This window comes from Saccostrea cucullata, unplaced genomic scaffold, assembly GCF_032062105.1.
Source record: "Saccostrea cucullata isolate Sc308-1 unplaced genomic scaffold, CSIRO_AGI_Scuc_v1 ctg75, whole genome shotgun sequence".
Taxonomy (NCBI): domain Eukaryota; kingdom Metazoa; phylum Mollusca; class Bivalvia; order Ostreida; family Ostreidae; genus Saccostrea; species Saccostrea cuccullata.
In genome coordinates this window covers 513,995-527,276 of record NW_026940114.1, presented here as the reverse complement: position 1 = coordinate 527,276, position 13,282 = coordinate 513,995, and the positions used below count along the sequence as shown (strand labels likewise).

The window sequence follows — 13,282 nt, the reverse complement described above, 5'->3', positions numbered from 1 at the left end:
TATTTTGGCTTTCCAACTGATGTTGGCTTTGTCAGGCTTTGACCTATTGATTTTGAATTGACAGGAAGCAGAAATGCTGCGACAGTTCAGAAGAAACATCACCAGAAGCCACAGCAACAGCAAAGGAAGCTTATATGGAAGTATTTTTGATTTTCTCCCTTCTTTCCACTACCCCCTGGCCCCTGCTGACTCTAACATAACTAACCATCCCCTTCCCTTTCCCCCTCATTCGTCTTCCTGAATTCACTGTCATTGTTTTCTGATTTTTCAATGAACTGTGTTGTACTGATTTTATTCACCTGAATTTTTGTGATTTGTTGCATTGTTTTGAAGTCTTACTAATCTTGTGCCAGTTTTATACTTTCAGGGACTCGGAAGAGAAACAACGATGGAGGAGCTAGGTCGACCAACAGAGAAAGACGAGATGACGAGTCCATTTCCCATCTCTATACAGCAGCCAACATGGCCCAAAGTGGTAAGTAACTTTTCGTGATTTGTTGCATTCTTTTGAAGTTTTACTAACATTGTGCCAGTTTTATACTTTCAGGGACTCGGAAGAGGAACAACGATGGAGGAGCTGGGTCGACCAACAGAGGAAGACGAGATGACGAGTCCATTTCCCATCTCTATACAGCAGCCAACATGGCCCAAAGTGGTAAGTAACTTTTCGTGATTTGTTGCATTCTTTTGAAGTTTTACTAACATTGTGCCAGTTTTATACTTTTAGGGACTCTGGAGAGGAACAACGATGGAGGAGCAGGGTCGACCAACAGAGGAAGACGAGATGACGAGTCCATTTCCCATCTCTATACAGCAGCCAACATGGCCCAAAGTGGTAAGTAACTTTTCGTGATTTGTTGCATTCTTTTGAAGTTTTACTAACATTGTGCCAGTTTTATACTTTCAGGGACTCTGGAGAAGAACAACGATGGAGGAGCAGGGTCGACCAACAGAGGAAGACGAGATGACGAGTCCATTTCCCATCTCTATACAGCAGCCAACATGGCCCAAAGTGGTAAGTAACTTTTCGTGATTTGTTGCATTCTTTTGAAGTTTTACTAACATTGTGCCAGTTTTATACTTTCAGGGATTGGGAAGAGGAACAACGATGGAGGAGCAGAGTCGACCAACAGAGGAAGACGAGATGACGAGTCCATTTCCCATCTCTATACAGCAGCCAACATGGCCCAAAGTGGTAAGTAACTTTTCGTGATTTGTTGCATTCTTTTGAAGTTTTACTAACATTGTGCCAGTTTTATACTTTCAGGGACTCGGAAGAGAAACAACGATGGAGGAGCTGGGTCGACCAACAGAGGAAGACGAGATGACGAGTCCATTTCCCATCTCTATACAGCAGCCAACATGGCCCAAAGTGGTAAGTAACTTTTCGTGATTTGTTGCATTCTTTTGAAGTTTTACTAACATTGTGCCAGTTTTATACTTTCAGGGACTGGGAAGAGGAACAACGATGGAGGAGCAGGGTCGACCAACAGAGGAAGACGAGATGACGAGTCCATTTCCCATCTCTATACAGCAGCCAACATGGCCCAAAGTGGTAAGTAACTTTTCGTGATTTGTTGCATTCTTTTGAAGTTTTACTAACATTGTGCCAGTTTTATACTTTCAGGGACTCGGAAGAGGAACAACGATGGAGGAGCAGGGTCGACCAACAGAGGAAGATGAGATGACGAGTCCATTTCCCATCTCTATACAGCAGCCAACATGGCCCAAAGTGGTAAGTAACTTTTCATGATTTGTTGCATTCTTTTGAAGTTTTACTAACATTGTGCCAGTTTTATACTTTCAGAAACTCGGAAGAGGTACAACGATGGAGGAGCAGGGTCGACCAACAGAGGAAGACGAGATGACGAGTCCATTTCCCATCTCTATACAGCAGCCAACATGGCCCAAAGGGGTAAGTAACTTTTCGTGATTTGTTGCATTCTTTTGAAGTTTTACTAACATTGTGCCAGTTTTATACTTTCAGGGACTCGGAAGAGAAACAACGATGGAGGAGCTGGGTCGACCAACAGAGGAAGACGAGATGACGAGTCCATTTCCCATCTCTATACAGCAGCCAACATGGCCCAAAGTGGTAAGTAACTTTTCGTGATTTGTTGCATTCTTTTGAAGTTTTACTAACATTGTGCCAGTTTTATACTTTCAGGGACTGGGAAGAGGTACAACGATGGAGGAGCAGGGTCGACCAACAGAGGAAGACGAGATGACGAGTCCATTTCCCATCTCTATACAGCAGCCAACATGGCCCAAAGTGGTAAGGAACTTTTTGTGATTTGTTGCATTCTTTTGAAGTTTTACTAACATTGTGCCAGTTTTATACTTTCAGGGACTGGGAAGAGGTACAACGATGGAGGAGCAGGGTCGACCAACAGAGGAAGACGAGATGACGAGTCCATTTCCCATCTCTATACAGCAGCCAACATGGCCCAAAGTGGTAAGTAACTTTTCGTGATTTGTTGCATTCTTTTGAAGTTTTACTAACATTGTGCCAGTTTTATACTTTCAGGGACTCGGAAGAGAAACAACGATGGAGGAGCAGGGTCGACCAACAGAGGAAGACGAGATGACGAGTCCATTTCCCATCTCTATACAGCAGCCAACATGGCCCAAAGTGGTAAGTAACTTTTCGTGATTTGTTGCATTCTTTTGAAGTTTTACTAACATTGTGCCAGTTTTATACTTTCAGGGACTCGGAAGAGGAACAACGATGGAGGAGCAGGGTCGACCAACAGAGGAAGATGAGATGACGAGTCCATTTCCCATCTCTATACAGCAGCCAACATGGCCCAAAGTGGTAAGTAACTTTTCGTGATTTGTTGCATTCTTTTGAAGTTTTACTAACATTGTGCCAGTTTTATACTTTCAGGGACTCGGAAGAGGAACAACGATGGAGGAGCAGGGTCGACCAACAGAGGAAGACGAGATGACGAGTCCATTTCCCATCTCTATACAGCAGCCAACATGGCCCAAAGTGGTAAGTAACTTTTCGTGATTTGTTGCATTCTTTTGAAGTTTTACTAACATTGTGCCAGTTTTATACTTTCAGGGACTCGGAAGAGAAACAACGATGGAGGAGCTGGGTCGACCAACAGAGGAAGACGAGATGACGAGTCCATTTCCCATCTCTATACAGCAGCCAACATGGCCCAAAGTGGTAAGTAACTTTTCGTGATTTGTTGCATTCTTTTGAAGTTTTACTAACATTGTGCCAGTTTTATACTTTCAGGGACTGGGAAGAGGAACAACGATGGAGGAGCAGGGTCGACCAACAGAGGAAGACGAGATGACGAGTCCATTTCCCATCTCTATACAGCAGCCAACATGGCCCAAAGTGGTAAGTAACTTTTCGTGATTTGTTGCATTCTTTTGAAGTTTTACTAACATTGTGCCAGTTTTATACTTTCAGGGACTGGGAAGAGGAACAACGATGGAGGAGCAGGGTCGACCAACAGAGGAAGACGAGATGACGAGTCCATTTCCCATCTCTATACAGCAGCCAACATGGCCCAAAGTGGTAAGTAACTTTTCGTGATTTGTTGCATTCTTTTGAAGTTTTACTAACATTGTGCCAGTTTTATACTTTCAGGGACTGGGAAGAGAAACAACGATGGAGGAGCAGGGTCGACCAACAGAGGAAGACGAGATGACGAGTCCATTTCCCATCTCTATACAGCAGCCAACATGGCCCAAAGTGGTAAGTAACTTTTCGTGATTTGTTGCATTCTTTTGAAGTTTTACTAACATTGTGCCAGTTTTATACTTTCAGGGACTGGGAAGAGGTACAACGATGGAGGAGCAGGGTCGACCAACAGAGGAAGACGAGATGACGAGTCCATTTCCCATCTCTATACAGCAGCCAACATGGCCCAAAGTGGTAAGTAACTTTTCGTGATTTGTTGCATTCTTTTGAAGTTTTACTAACATTGTGCCAGTTTTATACTTTCAGGGACTGGGAAGAGGAACAACGATGGAGGAGCTGGGTCGACCAACAGAGGAAGACGAGATGACGAGTCCATTTCCCATCTCTATACAGCAGCCAACATGGCCCAAAGTGGTAAGTAACTTTTCGTGATTTGTTGCATTCTTTTGAAGTTTTACTAACATTGTGCCAGTTTTATACTTTCAGGGACTCGGAAGAGGAACAACGATGGAGGAGCAGGGTCGACCAACAGAGGAAGACGAGATGACGAGTCCATTTCCCATCTCTATACAGCAGCCAACATGGCCCAAAGTGGTAAGTAACTTTTCGTGATTTGTTGCATTCTTTTGAAGTTTTACTAACATTGTGCCAGTTTTATACTTTCAGGGACTCGGAAGAGGAACAACGATGGAGGAGCAGGGTCGACCAACAGAGGAAGACGAGATGACGAGTCCATTTCCCATCTCTATACAGCAGCCAACATGGCCCAAAGTGGTAAGTAACTTTTCGTGATTTGTTGCATTCTTTTGAAGTTTTACTAACATTGTGCCAGTTTTATACTTTCAGGGACTCGGAAGAGAAACAACGATGGAGGAGCTGGGTCGACCAACAGAGGAAGACGAGATGACGAGTCCATTTCCCATCTCTATACAGCAGCCAACATGGCCCAAAGTGGTAAGTAACTTTTCGTGATTTGTTGCATTCTTTTGAAGTTTTACTAACATTGTGCCAGTTTTATACTTTCAGGGACTGGGAAGAGGAACAACGATGGAGGAGCAGGGTCGACCAACAGAGGAAGACGAGATGACGAGTCCATTTCCCATCTCTATACAGCAGCCAACATGGCCCAAAGTGGTAAGTAACTTTTCGTGATTTGTTGCATTCTTTTGAAGTTTTACTAACATTGTGCCAGTTTTATACTTTCAGGGACTGGGAAGAGGAACAACGATGGAGGAGCTGGGTCGACCAACAGAGGAAGATGAGATGATGAGTCCATTTCCCATCTCTATACAGCAGCCAACATGGCCCAAAGTGGTAAGTAACTTTTCATGATTTGTTGCATTCTTTTGAAGTTTTACTAACATTGTGCCAGTTTTATACTTTCAGGGACTCGGAAGAGGTACAACGATGGAGGAGCAGGGTCGACCAACAGAGGAAGACGAGATGACGAGTCCATTTCCCATCTCTATACAGCAGCCAACATGGCCCAAAGTGGTAAGTAACTTTTCGTGATTTGTTGCATTCTTTTGAAGTTTTACTAACATTGTGCCAGTTTTATACTTTCAGGGACTCGGAAGAGGAACAACGATGGAGGAGCAAGGTCGACCAACAGCAAAAGACAGGATGATGAGTCCATTTCCCATCTCTATGCAGCAACCAATATGGCTCAAGGTTGTAAGTAACAAATTGATTATTCAAATGAAGTTTGTCATTTGTTAGGGAATGTGAGTGATTCTCCTTTGATGTGTTTGTTTTCTCTTTTTAAGCAGAAGAAATTTGAGGCTGACCAGGATCCTGAAGTGAAGAGCAGTCCCTCTCTCATTTAACAGCGTTCATGAGCAGAAAGTGCGGTAAGATTCATACTTGACCTCTGAACACCTTTTCCCAATATTATGGCTTTCCAATTGATGTTGGATTTTTCAGGCTTTGACCTATTGAGTTTGAATTGACAGGAAGCAGAGATAGCCACCTTTGAAGGTCAGTCTAGAGTGTTTTCTGCTACATTCAAAAAGTATGGGGTGTATAGTAGTTGTAAGTAGCATTGCAAAGGTGTTTCTTAGTCTTAGGTTTAGTTTGTATAGTATTTCCGGTAGGTGCAGTTGTGTTGTAGTTTGAGTTAGTAAGTAGGCTTTAGTTGATAGTTAGACAGCTTAGAGGAGCGTAGGTTATTATTGTAATTAAGGTATTTGTTAGTTAGTGCATGATTAGTGCTTGTGGTGGACAGGTTTGCATGATTAACACTCTAACAAGCAGGGTTCTCCATGAGCTGATTTACTGTGTTGGTCCCCGACACAGAAAAATGTTCTCTGACACAGTAAAGATTCAAATTTTATCTGTGTGACACATTAAAAATTTTGCTGACACAGTAAGATCTGTGATAATAAAAAAAAATTGAAACATACAAATTCTCTCTATCTGAAACATAATTGATCAAACAATTCTACCGTCTTTCAATTCTATATCTAGGTCACTTAATTATGCTTTCACCTTGCATAATCAATTATTTCCTAGACCCTCAATGGACTTGACGCATGAAGGAACAAAGACAAAAAATTGGATTTCAAACTTCCATGTAACGCTTAATTGGTACTAGTAGTTGCAATTAAAGTACATTGTATTATTTTTAAAAATATATTTAAATGTCTTTTCTTTAGAGCCATGGCTCTAGAATTATGTTTGCAATGTAAATCAAACATAACACTGTACCAAAATCATTTACTTGATGTAAATAAATAGTTTTCAATTTTCAAGGAACTTTTAAAAGTATTTTACTATTCCGAAGTCTCTTTTTTTGTAATTCCTTAATTCGATCAATAAAATTGACAAAAAAATTATGACAAATTTGCTTTAAAATATTGTAAGTAGTTCAACTTTATAGACAAGAATTTCCTCTGCATTTTCACATTTCATGTGCTAATATGTTCGACCGTACTATTTTTGTAACAAATTGGTGATTTTTCTTTTTTTTTTAATTGTGTGCATATATTCTCAAGTAATTATAATGAATAGTGAGTCAGTTGCAAATTTGATCGCTAAAATACCGTGAAATTTTAGTGCTTTGCATAAACTCTGCAACACAGTAAAATTTCAAACAATGGAGAACCCTGTACAAGTAACAAGCTACTAAAACTACTAACGTCTGCTAAATGTTGTGTGACGCGTCTAGTGTGTTGGTGTTAGTGTCTGTGTGCTTGTCACCTCTCGCTTTCAGCCATCACCGCTGGCTAGCAGCAATGCGAAAAGGGGGAAAAAATTCTAATGTCTTCCCCTGCCAGTACATAGCCTCTCCACAACAAGTCCTATGCGATGCCTCCACGTGGAAGCAGACGGATACTGGGTATCATTTTGTCCCAGGCTAAGTTCGCAAGGGCGCACGGGAAGATGAGTCTCAAAAGCATTGGTAAACATCTCATAATAGGATCTCTCCTGATCACAAACCCAATTTAGTAGTAGAATCAATTGATATAAGTGCTAGTTTTTAAAAGAAGTGAACCTTTGTTCATTTTATGTCTTTGTCATCTTTTTAGCTCACCTGAGCCAAAGGCTAAAGTGAGCTTTTCTGATCACATTTTGTCCGTCGTCTGTCCGTCCATCCATCTGTAAACTTTTCACATTTTTCGACTTCTTCTCAAGAACCACTGGGCCAATTTTGACCAAACTTGGTACCAAGCATTCTTGAGTGAAGGGGAATTTAAATTGTTAAAATGAAGGGCCAAGTCCCCTCACAAGGGGAGATAATCAAGAAAAGACAAAACTAGGGTGGGGTCATTAAAAAATCTCAAAAAGCTGAAACTTCTGTGGAAGCATCCTGGGGTAGTGTAGATTTTAAATTGTTCAAATCATGACCCCCGGCGGTTGGGCGGGGCCACAATGGGGAATCAAATTTTTACATAGAAATATATAGAAAAAATCTTTGAAAATCCTCTGCTCAAGAACCACTGGGCCAGAAAAGCTGAAACTTGTGTGGAAGCATCCTGGGGTAGTGTAGATTCTAAATTGTTCAAATCATGACCACCGGGGGTAGGGCGGGGCCACAATGGGGAATCAAAGTTTTACATAGAAATATATAGGAAAAATCTTTGAAGCACTGGGCCAGAAAAGCTGAAACTTATGTGGAAGCATCCTGGGGTAGTGTAGATTTCAAATTGTCTAAATTTTGATCAGTGGGGTAGGGTGGGGTCACAATATGTGTTACAAGGGGGAAATCTGGTAAAGAACAGAATGGTCAAAGCTTCTCAGGTGAGCGGTGTGGCCCATGGGCCTCTTGTTTGTAAAATTTCACATTTTCATCTTTGGTCAAATTCAACGAAACTTGGCAAAGAGTATCCTTGGATAAATGCCATTATGGGATTTAAGTTTATTCAAATGAAGGCCCACTCCCTCTTCAAATGGAAGATTACTACAAATAAGAGAAAAATTAAGGACATCTTTTAAAAATCTTCTTTTCAAGAACCACTGAGACAGGAAAGAGACACTTATGTGGCATCATCCTCAGGTAGTGTAGATTCAAAATTAGTCAAATCAAGACCCCATGTTGGTGTCAGAATAGGGGATCAAAAATATATATAATACTGTAGATTCCTTATTTTTCGCGAGTAATTATCGCAAATAGGCTTTTCACCGTCAAATCACAAGAATAATAATTCGCAAATGCATGGTTGGTTAAGAGATTTTACATAGATTTCAGCGCCATAAAAATAAAGGCGAGTAATTTAATTTTGTGTGTGGTGCTTCTCATGAAATTACGCGAAAATTAATTCCACGCACATATTTAGGAGTCTACAGTATGTAGGGATATACTTTTTTTTTCTCAAGCCACAATTAGTTATATTGATAGCAAATCATCCTTTTTGGTAGTGAAGATTTCATTTTGTTCAAATCATGTCTACCGGGAAAAGGTTTGGGCCACATTGGACAATCAAAGTTTTACATTGGATTATATTGGAAATATTTTTAGAAATCTTCTCAGAAACAAATATGTCATGACTGGCGATATGTATACGGTAGCATCTTCATGTAGTGTAGATTTAAGTTTGTTCAAATCATGACTCCCAGGTGTAGGGCAGGGCCCCAATGGTGGATCAAAATGGACAGGGGAATACTGTAAATCACTTTTTATTCGCGAGAACTTTATTTTCACATTATTACGCGAGACGGTATGGTCGCGAAAATTTGATTCTCGCATATAATATAATTCCTTAAGATTATATAGAGCAATGACCACAATTTTGAAAATTTTGTCTCGCTAATGAAGAGTCATTGACTAATCTCGTGAAAATAAGGTGTCGCGAAAATTAAGTGATTTACAGTATATAGGAAATGTCTTCTCAATAATACCAAAGCCATATGTAGTCATATTGATATGGAAGCATCCTTAGGTAGTGTAGATTCAAATTTGTCCAAATCTTGATTCCAGGGGGCAGGGAGGGGCATCAATGGGGATAAAATTTTAACAAAGGAATATATAGGTAAAAATTTTATGTTCAAGAACAGCTAAGCCATTGTTATTGATATGAAAATGTCTCCAGGTAGTTATTCAAGCCCCCTTCTCCTCTTCCTAAATTTTATACTTTTCAATACTGGACTTTTGTCATTTACTAGCCAATATGCTTAGGTAAGCATATTGCCCATTGGCCACTAGTTTATTTTAGAAATCTTCTCACTTGGTATGATGTGCAAGTGATCCTCTTTTGGTGTCTGTTAATTTTTATCTTTTTAAGAGGAATACTTTTAAGGCTGAACAGGATCCTGAAGTGAGGAGGACTCCCTCTCTCATTGAACTGCATACAGCAGCAGAAAGCAGGGTAAGATTCAGATTTTACTTCTTGTATCTTTGCTTGCCTATTGATGTTGGCTGTACCAAGCTTTAACATCTGGACCTTCAATTGACAGATTTCAGTTCCCCTTTGATTCAGAAGAGGAACAACAATAGAGGACCAAGGTCATTAATATAAGAAGAGTTTATTCCTGTCTGTGTTTTGCAGGTATTATGTTTCAAAAGTGGTAAGCAACAAGCTGCTTTTTACTGAAGCTTCTCACTTGGTATTAAGTGCAAGTGTTTCCCCTTTTATGTCTCTGTTTTATCTTTTTAAGCAGAAGAAAGTTAAGAACGACCAGGAATTCTAAGTGAGGAAGAGTCCCTTTCCCATTCCGCTGCAGCCATGAGGAGAATACTCGTAGAATCAGACTTTACTTCTTTTTCACCTATGGAACTTCATCATGACCCACTTTAACAGGCAGGAGTCTTACAAGTATTTTTTATTTAATTATTTCTGACATATCTTTGTCCTCCCTACTCTAAAGTAACTATGCTTTCCTCTCCTTGCCCCAATATTCCACCTTATTCCTAGCTATCATAACCTTATTGTCTTTATTTGGTTTTTGATTTTCAAGCTAATAATGTTGTAATGATTATGTTCATTTGAATTTCTGTGATTATTACATTGCTTTGTATTATTGCTTATCTTCTTTCCATCAAGTATTTTCAAGGAATTTGACAAGGGAAGAGGACCAGTGCTGACCAAGTGAAGAAAAAGAAGAGTCTATTGCCAAGCTTTGTACAGCAGCCAATATCTGATTAAGGGGTGGGTAAAAAGATTTATTTTTTGCAATTTACAAATTTTCTTTATACACTTATCAAATCATAGGTCCAGGGGAATTTACTTCTGCTGCACAACAGCAAGACTGTGTTGCAATAACAATAGGGCATCCCGAGGATGTGTTGTTTCAAATTACGTTACATCATGATCCCTTTGGACTAGGATTAGTAAAAAAATATGAATTAAGAATTTTTCTTTTGATGACAAAGTCAAGGTGACTCAGGTGAACAATTTGGCACAAGGTATTTTTGTTCATGTTTTTTTCATTATCTTTGGATTTCCTTTGTTAACAAGTAGAAGATGAGACTGATCTCAATCAGTTAACAAGAATGTGGAAAGTAAGGACTTACTACTGTCTAACCTAAACATTGATGGTTAGTCAGATCAGATGCATGTAAAGCTCTAGACCTTGCATTATGTGAATTAGAGGAGATTTTGACTCTCTCATTGCTTGGATTCTTAGTGTCTTTTTGTTAATAGGCAGGCGGTTATGCTGGCATTGATCCTGTTTCCAAAAGCAGATCAACATGATTCCTCAAGACTCCAAAGAGATCAACTATGGGACCTGAAAATAAAGGTAAGACACATGTACAAGCTCTGCAAAATCATTCTATTCTGTAAAATATGTTAGCTATTTTTCATTTATTAAGATTTTATTAATATTTATGTTGAGTCCTGGTGATTTCTTTTTTTACAGGCAGACTGCCATCAATTTCATGTTTCTTTGAAAGCAGACAAATATGCTTCAACAATAGTGCAGAGAGTAATTTAAGGTTTGGACTGCAAGTGATGGACACACTAAATAACTCAACTCAAAGAATTCAGTGGATAGTGCTGAGTACATTATTATATATCTACAAAGTGATGGGCACACTTAAAATAGCTTAACTGACAGAATTCAATGGACTGTGCTGAGAACATTGTTATATATCTACAAAGTGATGGACACACTACTTATTTCAATTATATATATCTACAAAGTGATGGACACACTAAATAGCTTAACTGACAGAATTCAATGGACTGTGCTGAGAACATTGTTATATATCTACAAAGTGATGGACACACTAAATAGCTTAACTGACAAAATTCAATGGACCGTGCTGAGTACATTGTTATATATCTACAAAGTGATGGACACACTAAATAGCTTAACTGACAGAATTCAATGGACCGTGCTGAGTACATTGTTATCTACAAAGTGATGGACACACTAAATAGCTTAACTCACAGAATCCAATGGACAGAGTTGAGTATGTACTAATATCTACAAAGTGATGGACACAGTAAACAGCTTAATTCTCAGGATTCAGTGTACCATGCTGAGTACATAACTCATTAAGGATAACTCATGATCATATGACATCCACAGCAGATCACTCAAAGTTGTGATACTACATTATTGTACAACTTTTCATATACTACGTTATTTTTTCTGAATGTTTTTTTTTTTTGTATCTGTACATTATATTTTTTAAATTTAAAAAAGTTAAAGATTGGATTTTTAAGCAAAAATATCAAGAGAGGTAAATCAGTGCTTGTCTGAATATCTAAGCTTAAGAGAAAGGGAGGTAATTTTTTTTATTGTGAATTCTTGTCCAGAGCATATGCTTTCTCCCCTTGGTCCAATGTGGCTAATACTTCTCTCACAGAGTGCCACTGGTCAATGGATGTGTAGTGACCTTGAACAAAGTTTCTAGGCCAAGAGTCAAGGTTAAAACCCCTTTCAGCTACTTTACATTTTTATGTTCATTGCTGAAAGTGGGACCCTTTGAGATGGCCACCATCTCAATGATATCTAATTTTAGTTTGAAAATTGCTAGAAAAGATAAAGTGATCTCATTGTAACATTATTATTTTTTAGTGTTTTAGATTATAAATAAATATAACAATATGCAAAATCTAAATCTCTCCTTTGATTTACATAGCAGGCAATTTTTAACTCATATGAGATTTTCTGATCACCTGTTGTCCGTCGTCCATCCATCTGACTGTCCATTCATCTGTAAACTTTTCACATTTTCAGCTTATTCTTGAGAACCATTGGGTAAATTTTGACCAAACTTAGTACAAAACATCCTTGGGTAGTGGGAGTTTAAATTATAAAAATAAAGTCCCCTTCCGAGGGGAAATTGTCAAGAATATACAAAAATAGGGTGGGGTCATAAAAAAATCTTCTCAAGAACCACTGGGCCAGAAAAGCTAAACTTCTGTGGAAGCATCCTGGGGTAGTGTTACTAGTGTAGATTCTAAATTGCTTGGATCATGACCCCTGGGGATTGGGAAAGGTCAAGATAGGTATTAGGGGGGAAATCTGTTTAATAACATAATGGCCAAAGTTACTCAGGTGAGTGATGTGGCCCATGGGCTTCTTGCTTATCTAATTTAGTTTTATCTTTGTATGCAACACTTTTTCCTTCTTTTACTTGTTACTGAGGCTCTAAGTAATTTAAGTTTTTTATGAAATATTTTTCCTTGTCAAGTTCTATAAGCATGTTCTACTTCTTACACAAGTAGTATATGAAGATTTTCTAGATGTTTCATATTTTTTCAATTTTTCTTGAAAAGCATAACTGATGTACATGTAATTGTAAAAACTGTGTTTGTCCCTTGTGATACATGATTAATTTTTGTCAGTTTGAATTTATCATATATATTAAAATACACTATTATACAGTCTGTTTGTCATGGAATTAAACTTGTTGAGTTTTTATTCCACCTCTATAATTGAAGATTTGTGGGCATATTTTGATAAACTGTCTGTCTGTTTATGTGTCTCCAAATTTACTAATTTTTACTACCCATGGCCATTCCTTTTGAACTTTTTTTAACCTTTAAGTTAGACTTTGACCTACTTTGGTAAAACAAAATGATGTGAATGATTAGTGCTAGGGCTTTCATATTTCAAATGTATATTCCTTGTAATGAAACTTCTCTTTTTACCCCAAACAAAGGAAGTTTTAGGGATATACAGGAATCACATTGTCTGTGAATGTAATTTTGTCTAGGCTCTAACTTTGAT

The 13,282-nt window shown here is 38.7% G+C and overlaps 2 long non-coding RNA genes across 3 annotated transcripts in view; one reads left to right on the top strand and one right to left on the bottom strand.

The window, feature by feature from the left end:
• LOC134254833 (uncharacterized) overlaps window positions 1-13,282 on the bottom strand; it is a 255,399-nt gene that overhangs the window by 185,757 nt on the left and 56,360 nt on the right. The window lies entirely within an intron of this gene.
• Window positions 5,670-12,161, top strand: LOC134254796 (uncharacterized). 2 transcript variants are annotated; one of them, XR_009989386.1, is made up of 7 exons: window positions 5,670-5,692; window positions 9,382-9,465; window positions 9,554-9,645; window positions 9,755-9,837; window positions 10,141-10,245; window positions 10,741-10,837; window positions 10,958-12,161. It is a non-coding gene; the product is annotated as an uncharacterized LOC134254796 (long non-coding RNA). The 2 variants fall into 2 exon arrangements; XR_009989385.1 differs by lacking the exon at window positions 5,670-5,692 and adding an exon at window positions 6,794-7,061.